The following is a 10,855-nucleotide window of genomic DNA, read 5'->3' as shown; positions in this document are numbered from 1 at the left end:
CCAAAATGTCTTTCACATGTAAACAGTTTTGCTTTCAGTCTGTTCAATTAAAACCAGAAATGTATTTGTCAAGACCTTAATCCTATGCTAATACAAATTCTATAGAACAGATTTTAGTTAATTTTATAACACTATTTCCAATCTTTCTTATGGTAAAGGTGCTTCACACTTTACACTAACTGGCTGATGTTTCAGAACAATAACTGAAATCCTACTAAATACTTAACACATCTTTTGCCTAATTATTCAGAAGTAGTTCAGTACAAAGTATCTTCTTTTTTTTTTTTTTTCTGAGGTGGAACCTTCAGATAGAGCTCTGAGGTGGATCTGTCTCCTCAATTCTTTACAGCAAGAGATGCCCTCCAAAAGCACCAATGTGCACTGAAGCTCAAAATCTGTTTTTTATGGAAATGTAAACTAGAAAACAGCCCTTTTAAAATAATGAAAACTGAGAACAGGATAAAAAAAACAACAAAACCCTCCCCATTTCCTGTTATTCCTTTCAGAGTGCTGCCTTTTCAACAACAAATCCCACACTGGCTATAAAAGCTGGTTTCTCTGTCCCTAAGGCCCCTTTTTGTGAGCTTGCTCTCAGAAGCCCCTACCACACTGCAGTTTCCATGCTGTCTCTGTCTGTCTGTCCCTCCTCATTTCACTTGGAGAGACAAATGAAATTTTCCACAACCTTCTCTCTGTTGGCATTTTGATTGCCCCTGGAGACCTGCAGTTCTCCTCTTCAGAGGATGCCACCTAACTCAGCTTCTAGGCCCCAGGGACAAGCAGCAAAGCAGCTATCCATCCAGCTGGGTGGCCATTCCTGGTAAAGGAACGTATACAGCTGTGCGTGAAAAAATTAAACTGTTATCCAGCCTGTCACATCCTTTACAAAGAAGACTAACATAACACAACATTTTAAAAGCCCTTACATCCTTTATGTTAACACTTTGAAAGGAAAACAGGCAGGTTCTTAATATTAACTTCCATTACTAATAACATAGCTGATAATTTAATACAAAAATATTTTATTATAGATGAAGCTGGTAGTGTCATTGGAATTATTCTTGCTTGATACTTCTCATTAGAAGATTATGGTTGAAGCTCCTTCTAACTCTGCCAAAATTTTACATTTGGATTGAAATTTTCTCTACTGGGTGTCTGTCAGGAAGATGATTTATTTTAAATTTTTTGCAAATGTTTCAGCAAAAATGATTCAGCCATTTCTGAACAAAAGCTAATGGAAAAATACTCTTTCACTGATGTTAAAATATAACAAATTCAGCAGTTACATTAAGAACACTTTACAACAAGAACTTGACCTTTTAGCAGAATTTGTTTTTAAGCCAGAGTTGTGTCTGACACCATCCCAGTGATAAAACTGCATTTTTCCATGCTGGAAAACCCTGAAAAATATCCCTTCACAGCAGCTTGGAAAGTCCTAAAGGTTTGACAGTCTCTGCCTTCCAACTCAGAGCTTTGACTTGTCTGAGCAAGTTTCACACCTGGAGAGTGACCGGGTACAGTGCAGAACACAATTGCAAACACCAAGGAAGACTCTTCTTGAATTTCAGTGGCAGTTAATGTGGGACATGGGATGTGAACCTGTGAACTAATAGATTATTTTCCTAGAGCTTTAAGGTATTTCTTTGTTGATGGTCAAGTGACTTGGAAGTGTGGGATATATGAAAAAAGCATCACCACATCTGCGGCAAGGACAAAAAATAGATGGTAACAGCTGTTGAGGGAAGGAGCAGATTGAGACAAGGAACCTGAGAGGAGTGGAAGAAGGTTGAAGATGGGGAAGAAACTGTAATAAGAAGTAAGGAAATGGACTCTAGGAAGAGGAACCTAAGGAACATGGGAATTAGACCCATGAAAGCTGCACAAGTCATAAACTGTAACCAAAAGACAAGAACAGAAATGATGAAACAAGGCAGGAAAGGTAGTAACAGAAAAGTAGGACTTGTACTGGAAATCTGGAAGAATTACAGAGACAGAGAGGACCCAACTGTGTAAGGATGTAACCTAAACATTTGCTGTGACAGACAGATCGCAATACCTAGTAAAAACTCAGAGGAGGCATAGAAGGGATTAAGTTCACACCCCAAACCAGGGCCTGGAGGGGAACCTGCCACTGAAGACACCCTGCTCTATACATTTAAAAGAATCATGCCTTGATGGGGTATGATTTTGTGCCTCTTGTTATCTGTTACTGCTTTCATGTTAGGAGAGTTTGTAAAGCAGATTTAAAAACTTACTATATTTGGTTGAATGTCTTTATGATTCTGTATGATGGGATTTCTGACTTTTTTGTGTGTGGTGGATTTTTTTTTCTTTTTAAAGCTGGAAGTTACACTTTGAACTATGGGTTAAAATGACAGAATTGCAATGTCAAAACATTAAAAAGTTAGTGTTAGCATAAAAGTTTCCTACACTACTTCAGTCTGCTACCCCATTTTTGCTCCAAAGTTGAATTTTTGTATGTTTGGACACATGAGAAATTCATGTTTGAGCACATGAGAATTGGAAAGAAGCCACTAGGAATTTCTGTTTCTGACGTTCTGGCAGACATACTTGTGTTTCGGAAATTGTCTTGCAGCACATAATCCTTGAAGTTCCCTTGAAATAGATCAATTCACTTTAGTAGCATGTGTAAGCATATTGTGGTAGCTGTGATCACAATACTAGTAAGACATCATCCACTTTAAAACCCAATAGTTTTGATTGTTGCAGATGGTATCAAGACATTAACAAAGTAGGGTATGTTCCTTGGTATTGGTTATTGGTGCAGCTGTTAAGTTAATGAAGTCAGTATATATTCAGTTTTAATTATAGACACATTTTATTTGAGCTTTCATAGAACAGCTGTGAAATAAGTGCTATAATTAATGTTCTGTGGGTTATACTGAAACCTATGTATATATTTTATAAATGATATATTATAACCTCAGTTCAGTTTATTTAGTTTTTGGTTCTTAAGATGAAAGATCATCAGATCAATCAGTTTTCTTCAACAAACATTTAAAGATTTCAAAGCCATCTTCATTTGTGCTTTCACCTGCTAAGTCACCATCAATAAAATTTATAATTAGATTAAATTGATTTATTTTATTAAATTAATGCCATCTTTACATAACTAGATTTATCAGGTTCTCAGTGTATTAATTCTGGAGTCAAGCAGGCTGTTTCAGTTGTACTTGAAGAAATAACTTCATTCTAGCTTTCTTTTGTATTATTTTCATATAAAGTGTTCCAAATTTGCCATTCCTAGGAAACTGTCATATAAAGGATAAAACATCAAAGAGAAAGTCAAGCGTTGAATCTAATCCCCTTGGGCAGGGAAGTAGGTAAACTAGGGAATGTTGATTTGTGCTATTTTAATTACACCTACTACAAACTCCCTCAGTTTCAGACATTCTCAGTCAAATGTTTTCTTCTATGGGGTAACATGATGGTAGGGGACTCAACAAAGCAGAATTGTCAACTCTTCTGGAACACTGAGATTAACAGAATAATCTGAGAATAGTTCAGACTCAAGGAAGTGAATTACAGTCTTCCTTCCTCCCTCCTTCCTCCCTTTTTCTGTTTTCATAATGGCATTTGGAAAAGGGGCTGTTTGGTTTGCTTGGTTTTTTTACTATCAAATGAGAGTTCACATATTCAGTTATACATACTTCACCAAATAAGGACTTTCTAATAGTGTCACTTAGGTTTCTTGGGGATAAATTTATCCAGCTTTACTTATGCAATACATTATTTATTGCATTGTCTTGTACATTGCATTATATTCCAGAAGTCCCCGTTTTCTTTGGTGACCCTGAAATGTTCAAGTGACTATTCCAGAAAGCAATGGGGGTCCAAAAATTACAGGAATTTTGTCTTTCTAGTACTTCCTTCACAGAGTCACAAATCTTCTGGAATAAAAGATAATGGCATATACTGTGGGTTATATAAATTACTTATGCCATAAATTCCAGATTTTTGTTATTTTCCTCAACAGGAAAATCACCTATGACTGAAGGCTCATTATTTAAAAGTAATGAAAAGCTTACTTCACTGGTAGTATTGTTACAGGTGTACTATACTCCTAAGAATGTTTTTAGTGACAAGGATGCTTTCTACATCAAGCCTCCTCTTTTAGTGTATTTCTGTTGAATTTGGGACGGGGATGGAGGTGGGGAATTAAAAAAAAAAAAAAAAAAAAGTATTTGTTACTGTGTGCTCAGGGCCATGGGAATTCTGCTTTGCTCCATGCTTGTAGAAGGTAAAACCAGTCTCCAGGGGACACTAGATCTTTCCTGTGCATATGGTGAGGATCAAGCTGGAAGCAGTGAGGAAAATTACGGTTTTGCTTTTCCCAGCATACTAACTAGTACAGTTGTATCACAAAATCAAAAGCAATGCATTGTATCTCATAACAGGTGTTCCAGGTATGTCTCTCACAAGGTTAGGAAATCCAGGAGACAATATGAATCTGCAAATCCCTTATGATCTTTATTCTGCTTCTGAAACTACAAAACTATATTGCACTTACACAAAGCACACACAGAAAAATAAGAGGAACCCTCTGTGATGGTCAGTTTATCCTGCTTCTGTCAGTATTCAGGAGATGGATTTTTAAGAATCTGTTCCCCTGGTTTCCTTTGGACCAGTTCCTCAGCGGAGAATCAGTGTATAAATGGGCTTGGCGTAAGGCTAAGTTATTCGCATCTGTTGTTTCCCTATGGCTCTCCCAGTGGCTGTGGCTTGTGCAGAGACAGAGGAACTCCCAGCCTGTCCCTCCCCTGTTAATAACTGAATACCACAGCATTTCTAGTTTACTCTTTGATGACCACTGTTTTTGGTAGTAACATATGGCCTATACCTGGGTATATCAAAATATGTAGTATGCAGCCTGTTTTCTCTTCAACCAGGCAGCAGCAGAAGTTTACACCAGGGTTGTCCACCAAGGAACAAATGGCCTCACCATCCTTGAAGTCCTTGAATAACTGAAGTACACCTCTATCATCCTCTCTTACTTAGATCATGGTTCGATGAAACAATACATTCAGTTTACAAGTTTCTCTTGCAGAACCGAAAAGACCATTGTGGCATGATATAAAGCTGTGATATGGAACATGCTTCATTATGCTGCTTCAAAACTTTTTCAAAGAGGTTAACTTTCTCCCAGTCTTTATGTTGGACCAGCTGTCATCTGTCTGCACTTCTGAAAATTTAGGAGGCTGAAGTCCCCAGAGGTTGATCTTATTTGTTTTATTTATGTGGCAACTTCTTCCCATTGCTAACGTCTCCAGTTTGTTAATTATCTGCTATAACTGAAAGCTTGCATGGTAGGCTCTGAATCTTCTGCTGTTTGCCGAAGGCCTGAAGAATTATGTGTCACATTTACACACAATTCTGCTTCTCCCTCTACAAAATTTTCTTATAACTCTAATTATGCAGCCATGAGGAGCTGAATTAGTCTATCCAGATGTTCTAGGGGAGGGCAAAATATAGTGGTTGCCACTAAAATTAGACAGTTATGTACTAGAACAGGTCCAATGCACACCTTCCAAAAACTAGTATTTGTTGAATAGTGTCTTCCAGGTACCTGCAGGAACTTCTTATTGTAAATTGGGAGGCGAAGAGAGAGAAAAGTTCTCATGCTACTCTAAAGCTACACCCCCAGTACTGTTGCAGACACAGATGTGGGGGAGAAATTTGTGCAGCCAATTATTTTCTTCAAAATTCACTCCTTATCTTTTATTTATATTCTGCAATTGGTTAAGAAAGAACAGTGAAACATCCCAATAATAATGGTGTTGCTTAGATAGCTCTCCGTGTGACAAAGAAAAAGAATACATTATTCTCTGCTTAAGAGAAGAAGAGAGACTGAACGAAAAGGAAGGATGTACAAAACAAATCAGAGAAGAGCTCAGAAACAACTCAGACTCTGCAGATGTGCTGCATCTGTTTGCTTGCCCACTGGGGACACTGAGCAAGATTAAGGCATTTATATGGAGATGGTTAGACAACCAGATCAAATACACAAAATGCAGCTAGGCTGACTTAAAGTCTATAGCAACAGTAATACTGTAACAAAGGGGTGAATATAATTCTATGCATTAAACATTGAACATAAACTCTATAAAACAGCTCATGATCTTACAGTGATGGAGTAAAACCGGAACTGACCTTGGAAAGGATACACACAATCAAATGAAATTTTAACCTGTTTAAAACCTGCATGCCACTTCACTTTCAAAGAAAGATAAAAATGGTACTCATACAGGTCATTCCTGATTATATTAAAGGAAAAAGTAAAAATATATCCTTGTAGAAATATTGTTGATGTGAAGTTAAAAAGAAGGAAGCAAACATAAAAAGTTGCCATTCAAATTAAATGTGTACCTTGACAAGAACTTTAAGTGAACTAAAAGCAAAAATAATGTAGCCCAGTGGGTATAGCATGCCTGCCTTATAGTAGTCTTTAAGATTAACGCTGATCTATAAACTTCACAAGGGAAGATGAAGGCCATAAAGTCCACTCTTTATGACTTTAAAAAAAAAATCTGCATTTCTTTTAATTCCATCTCTACCTGTAAAAATAAGTAACCAATGAAAGTCACCTCTTAACAAATAATTCCTCACTATTGTCATACTACAATATGCAAAAAATCCCCATTTATTAGCAAAAATGCTTCTGGCTTTAACGTTCTCTTTGGAAATATTGAGAAATGGAGCCTCATAAGTTATTCATAAGTTCAGAATTAATGCAGTCACTATTCCTGGCTTCTGATTAAATGCTGTCTTGTAACCTAGTAACACTGGAAATAATGACCAGATGATAATTTTCTGTGAGTTGAGTCAATGAAGAGAAGCTTTGATATGTCAAGTTACAACAGTACTTGCCCAACAGAAATAAGCCTAGAGACCCATCCACAGTTGTGGAGACAATTTTCTCACATGTTTGTATGAGATAGTGTATGCAGACAAAGTCCATTTCTATTGATGGGTTCATTCTCACTCTTTCATGACCACTAAAACAGTGGTAGATGGTGATGAAGGAACAGAAATTTACAATCTAGAATAATAAAAAAAAGGAACTGAAAGTGAGGGGTTTTTTTCAGCTCATCCTCACTGATAATAGTGGACAGATTCATTCAACATGACGTTGAGCTGTAAATCCTCTGACAGACTTCCATATAGTGTACAAGACCACAGAAGTGTATAAAACTGTGTCACTCATCCCTGGTAACTTATCTTGCTAGAGGCTTCAATATAAAAGACAAGCAAAAGACACAGAATAAAAACTCATATTAGTATTGCCAAGATTTAAGGCTAGAGTTGTGTAAGAACCCTCAGCAAATTCCAAAATTACACAATTCCTCTTCCTCGTGAATCCAAAAGAAATAAAGGACAATTTCTAAAAATTAGTCTGAAAATACCTGGGATAGGAAAAATAAATAAATGCAAAGACAAATTACTAAAGAAAAATGCACACACATATACTTGTATACAACACAAATTCAGAAAGCATAAACCATTGTAATGCAGTCACTGAAGCAGAGAAAAATCATTGAGAATAGGAACTAGACAACAGTTACTCAGTTAATGTGTAAGTTAAAAAAAAAAGAGACCTAATTACTTGTAGGAGGCAAAAAAAAAAAAAAAAGACTAAAAAGCAAGGAAAGAAAAGTATAGAAGGGCAGAGAAGTATTAAATGTTAAAGCAGAAAGTTGTCATTGACAAGGGAAAGAGGAAAGAGGAAAGAAGAGGAAAGAAAAGAGGAGGAAAGAGGGAAGGGAAGGGAAGGGAAGGGAAGGGAAGGGAAGGGAAGGGAAGGGAAGGGAAGGGAAGGGAAGGGAAGGGAAGGGAAGGGAAGGGAAGGGAAGGGAAGGGAAGGGAAGGGAAGGGAAGGAAAGGAAAGGAAAGGAAAGGAAAGGAAAGGAAAGGAAAGGAAAGGAAAGGAAAGGAAAGGAAAGGAAAGGAAAGGAAAGGAAAGGAAAGGAAAGGAAAGGAAAGGAAAGGAAAGGAAAGGAAAGGAAAGGAAAGGAAAGGAAAGGAAAGGAAAGGAAAGGGGAAAGGGAAGGGGAAAGGGAAGGGGAAAGGGAAGGGGAAAGGGAAGGGGAAAGGGAAGGGGAAAGGGAAGGGGAAAGGGAAGGGGAAAGGGAAGGGGAAAGGGAAGGGGAAAGGGAAGGGGAAAGGGAAGGGGAAAGGGAAGGGGAAAGGGAAGGGGAAAGGGAAGGGGAAAGGGAAGGGGAAAGGGAAGGGGAAAGGGAAGGGGAAAGGGAAGGAGGAAAGGAAGGAGGAAAGGAAGGAGGAAAGGAGGAGAAAGGAAAAGAAAAGAAAAGAAAAGAAAAGAAAAGAAAAGAAAAGAAAAGAAAAGAAAAGAAAAGAAAAGAAAAGAAAAGAAAAGAAAAGAAAAGAAAAGAAAAGAAAAGAAAAGAAAAGAAAAGAAAAGAAAAGAAAAGAAAAGAAAAGAGTAAAAGAAGAAAAGATTAAAATCAGCCTAGATCCTGCGGGTAGCCATTGAAGGCAAGGCGTGGGAGCGCGCACTACTTATACGGACGGGTACGAAGCAGCCGAGGAACACGAAAAAGGAGAATTTGAACGCCTGGCGCCGCCAGCCCAGCCCCGGGGCTCCGCACCCGCGCACCGCGCACCGCGGGGGCGGTGCTGCGGGAGGTGCGGCTGCGCGGCCCGCGCAGTGCTGGCGCGGAGGCGGGGGAGGGGGGGCGGAAGGAGGGCGCAGCGGCGCGGAGGCACCGCCGAGGATGGGGCGAGGCGGGGCGCTGCGATCTGTTGAAGCGCTCTGCAATTAAAAGCGGAGGGATGATGGGGAAGGGAATAGGGAGGGAAGGGGCTGCCGGAGCCGCGGCGTTACAGCTGTCGGCCCCGGGGTTGGTGCTCCTGGTGTTTTTCCAGTTACAGCAGCCGTGGAGAGATTATAAAGCGGAGATCGCGCGGGTGCGGTGCGGCGCGGCGCGGTGCGGTGCGGGCAGCAGCCGCGGCTCCTGGTGCCTGGCCCCGACCGCAGGGCGTGGGGATAGGGAGGGTCATCACCGCCGGGGAAGAATAAAATACATTCAAGAAAAAAGAAAATCCTAAATAATCTACCTGGATGAGGACGGGGAAGGGGGTGGGAAGGAGAGGATGGGGGCAGAAAGTGGTTTCGGGGAAAAGCTGGTGTCTTTGGGTTAGAGAGGGGAGAGCGCTCGCCAACTCGCCCTCTTGCCTTCACGCTCCGGGTCAGAGGAGCGGAGGAGAAAATCCGGGAGGAAGGCGGCGAGGAGGAGGAGGAGGGAGAAAGGAGGGGGGTCCTTGTGCGCTTAGGGGTAGGGGCGAGCCGCGGCGTGAGGTGGCACACACATAAACACCGCTAGACATCATCTATACATACACACCCGTCCAGCCAGGGGCGGGCAGAGCCTCCGCCGCCCCCCCGGGAGCAGCCGGGGGAGGTGCCTGGTCCCCCCGCCGGGGAGGGGGCACGGCGGGGCCGGGAGGGGCTCGGGAGCAGCCGGCGCGGATGCCTTCACCTGGGGCTCTCCGTCAGTGAGCGAGGCGAGGAGGAGGAGAGGCGGTCGGGGCTGGAGAACTACGGCTGGATGGTTTAAAAAAAAAAAAAAAAAAAAAAAAAAAGGAAAAAAACCCCAACTGCAATCCTCTGCTCCCCACAGGCTCAGCACCATAAGGGACTGCTATATTTGAGGCTGTCATGAGGATGGGAGAGAGAGACTGAGAGTCAGGGCGAGAGAGAGACGGTGCCACAGCCGCGGTAAGTGTCTTTGCCATCCCCCCAGCCGGGCACTGATTTCCCTGGTTAGACTTTGGAGCGTGTGCAGATTATTTGTTGTAATATCCATCGCGGCATCTCTGTGAGCAGTATGCTGTGAAGCCAGCAATGGTGAGAGATCCCATTTTTGGGCTCCTACTGCAGGTTTATGTGTTCTGCTTTTTGTTTTGAATCTTACGTTGAAATTGTTGTCATAATTGAGCAGAAAAGTTGAAGCAAAAATTACTGTGATCTACTATATGTTTCCTGTCATTTAACCAGCTAGCAAACTACTGCAGTGAATGAGTTGTGAAGAGAGATGTGAGGCTTTTAGAACAAATACATACTCCAGAGAAAGAATGCCTATTTTAATGTGCTAATTTTTTATGTTTGGGAGAGCTACCATGCTAATGCTTGAGGGTGAAACAGAAAATAACCTACCGTATTGAGTTTATAGTGATGCATTAAAAGTTGTGTTGTTGTGAAGTTCAGAATGGTACTTGGCTTTGGGATAAACAATTATCTCCTGAAATAGAAAAGTACAGAGCCTGAACTGTTCTCCTTTGCTGACAGGCAGGGGAGATGGAATTACCTAAAGATGCACTGATTTCCTCTCTGATGTGAGAAGAATGGATAAGACTATGTGGAATGTCTATGAGCTGGTTAGAAGATGAACTGAGTTATTTCTGTAACACAGAGCATTAAAGGGTGTTTTTAAGATTTTTATCTCAGAAAAAATATCAGCATCCATTGCTGTATCTGTACTTCAGATGTTTAGTTTCATTCCTGTTGAGCACAGAAACTTCCTAGAACAAGTTACACAAGATAGTGTAATGTGACTACTTAGGATAAGTTTTGTATGTGTTGCAGTATTTCGGAAATGTAACAAAGTTTTTGCAAAGTTTGCTCTTTTTTTTTTTTTAATTTAAAAAGTAATACTTTCCTTGAATGACATATTTTCAGTAATGTTTTTCAACGAAGGACCTGATGTCAGATTTTTCTAAGGAGTTACAGCATTTCAGTAGTTGTCAATGAGCTTTGAATGAGATCCTAAAGTTTGAAACTTCAAATAAATTACATGCTCACTGTTAGCCATAAACT

At 40.4% G+C, this 10,855-nt stretch overlaps 1 protein-coding gene across 4 annotated transcripts in view; it reads left to right on the top strand.

The window, feature by feature from the left end:
* Positions 1-8,258: 8,258 nt before the first annotated feature.
* The window catches only part of CNTN5 (contactin 5), a 671,848-nt gene continuing 669,251 nt past the window's right edge, over positions 8,259-10,855 (top strand). For 2 of the 4 annotated variants that reach the window (XR_012622124.1, XM_074816207.1), the window contains exon 1: positions 9,066-9,757. The gene's annotated coding sequence lies outside the window, so the exon portion shown is untranslated. Of the gene's footprint in view, positions 8,947-9,065; positions 9,758-10,855 lie in introns of those variants that run through there. The other 2 variants (XM_074816205.1, XM_074816204.1) reach the window with 2 other exon arrangements.

Source organism: Strix aluco, chromosome 2, assembly GCF_031877795.1.
Source record: "Strix aluco isolate bStrAlu1 chromosome 2, bStrAlu1.hap1, whole genome shotgun sequence".
In the NCBI taxonomy this organism is placed as follows: Eukaryota; Metazoa; Chordata; class Aves; order Strigiformes; family Strigidae; genus Strix; species Strix aluco.
This window is presented reverse-complemented; position numbering and strand designations above follow the sequence as displayed.